This window comes from Vipera berus, assembly GCF_964194415.1.
Source record: "Vipera berus genome assembly, chromosome: 3".
Taxonomy (NCBI): Eukaryota; Metazoa; Chordata; class Lepidosauria; order Squamata; family Viperidae; genus Vipera; species Vipera berus.
In genome coordinates, this window is record NC_138204.1 from 13,894,386 (window position 1) to 13,897,042 (window position 2,657).

The window sequence follows — 2,657 nt, forward strand, 5'->3', positions numbered from 1 at the left end:
CAACCTTGGCTCTTTTATGACTTGTGGACTTCACTTCCCAGAATTCCTGAGTCAGCATGGCTGGTTCAGGAATTCTGGGTACTGAAGTCTACAAGTCATAAAAGAGCCAAGGTTGCCTACCTCTGACCTAGAGTAAACTACATGCAACTTACCCTGTGTTTCCCAGTGCAGAGATAAACACAAACACATAGAAATGCAACATAATTGGAGAGGAGAAACAAAGAAGTTACAAAGAAGAAAAAATGACTTTCTGTCTAAGTCATTGGGCGTAGGTAAGGTATTTGGAAATACTAATAATAATAATACTAATAACTTTTGAAGAATATCTTGCAAAGAATTCATTAGGGATAGTTACTTGCATAGACTTATGTAACTAGAAAACTGCTATAGTACCTATGGCCTTCCAAATATGCAGCCAAAACTAACATGGCTGAGAACACCTGGTTTTAATTCAACAACAAATGGAAGGCCAAAAGTTAATTACCCCTATAATAAAATAGCAAGGCTTAAGAAAGCTTATAAAACATGTGGCTAGAATTTTTTGGGTGCTGAAGAACAAACATTTTATGGTGCTTTTATTGTCACAGGTCATTTCCTATATTAAACATAAGTATTTTACTTGATGCATCTTTGCACATTATATCCTACTAAATAATAAAAGCCTTTTTATAGTGCATTATAAATGAGAGACCAAATTATTATGAATAGTACCAAGAGCTCTAGAACAAACGCTCATTATTTAGATTCCAAAGCAAAGGAAACAAGCATGTCTTACTCATTTGCATATACAAAGCAATTTAGATTCCTGTCGTATTTTTGCAAAGCTAAAATATTATAAAAATTGTTATAAGAAAAACAACCCCTTGCATTATACGTATTAAACAAAAATTTCCTTAAGATACTATCATTTTAATATGAATATACTTTCCTTTTTCACCTAAGGTGAATCATTTAACAGAAGTACAATATGAATTATTTTGCAGACAATCAAATTTTTTATCAGTACTGTCAAAGGGAAAGGAAAGATAATATACTATTCTGCTTTTCTATAACAAACTGCAGAAAAATGTGTTTTAAACAGATTTGCTATAAAATTGATAGAAATATTTTTAATGTGCTTTATGCCAGAAAAGTGCAGGCTGACCATGGTTTACATACCATTCATCAACAGACATGCCTTTTCTTTGACAATATCTAGTATTTCAATCTATATTTCAACACGTGTGTGGCTGAACCAAAGAAACTAAAGATCCTGATGACAGAGTTCTTTTGCAGGTTTTTAGGGAATAAATTGTGTGCATACAATTATTGCAGCCAGAAATTACTGAAATAAAAAGCCTACTCCTTGCAGATTTTCACTAACATTTCTAAATTTTAAAATTAATGAAGCTTTTGCTAACCTTTAAATGACCAAGTCCGTAGGCCAAGGAGGAGCTTTAGGTTTTTCTGAGACAGCCCAGGATGAACAACAAAAAAGAGTAATCCAGAATCACTTTTTTTTCCCCAGCTTTCTTTTTCTTATAAAAACACCAATCCACAAAAGGTTAGTACGCATCAGGTGAGCTCTGGGTAGGGAAGAAAGAAGAGGACTGTTTCTACCCACACTTGACGTGGGAAGAGTTTTAATGGCTCTAGCTTGTAATTCGATTTTCCAAGCACAGTGTCTCACTACTGCAGCTCTGTGTGGGCGTAAAGAAGTGAAACGACCAGGTTTCAAGCCATCAGAGAAACATTTGAAAAACAGATATATATATAAAACTCAGCAGGTAAAAATAAAAATAAAAATCTCTCATTTTTAAGACATAGTAAAATTAATCTACTAAAAGCCTCCTTTTGGCCACGTATGACTCCAGCACTATTTAAAATATAAAGAAACAGGTTTGATAATCAACGTTTGCAATCAACATTTTATTAATTACTTCTCAAACTACTTTGTATGATTTCAAATTGACAAATGAATAAAATGCTTGAAATGCCAAGACTGCAGGGAGGGTTACCACAATATCTCTGACTCGCTTTCTAATTCACATGTATATAAAAGAGGGAGGAAGCACATTCAGACTTTGGAAGATTCTGTCACTATAATCAATCTTAACAGTAGTTTTAGTCACATGTGGTGTGTTTCTTGGGCTGGTCTACCTTTTATGGCTGGCAATGGAAAAGGAGACTTGGAAGCAAGCAACTTCTATTCCCATCCTTAAGGGTCCCAAAGACTGTCCAAAACTGACCAAAACACACTGCTGAAGTTTAAGTTAAAGTACAACTGAAATCAGAGACTTTTCTTTGGGGACTAATGGAAAAGCAACTAGAAAAGTCATGGAACTTTGCTTTTATATATGACAACTGTAGCAAGACTATTATACAGGTGAAACTTGAAAAATTAGAATATCATGCAAAAGTTCATTTATTTCAGTAATGCAACTTAAAAGGGGAAACTAATATATGAGATAGACTCATTACATGCAAAGCAAGATAGTTCAAGCCTTGATTTGTCATAATTGTGATGATTATGGATTACAGCTCATGAAAACCCCAAATCCACAATCTCAGAAAATTAGAATATTACATGCAATCAGTAAAACAAGGAGTGTACATAGAACAATATCGGACCTCTGAAAGGTATAAGCATGCATATGTACTCGGTACTTGGTTTGGGC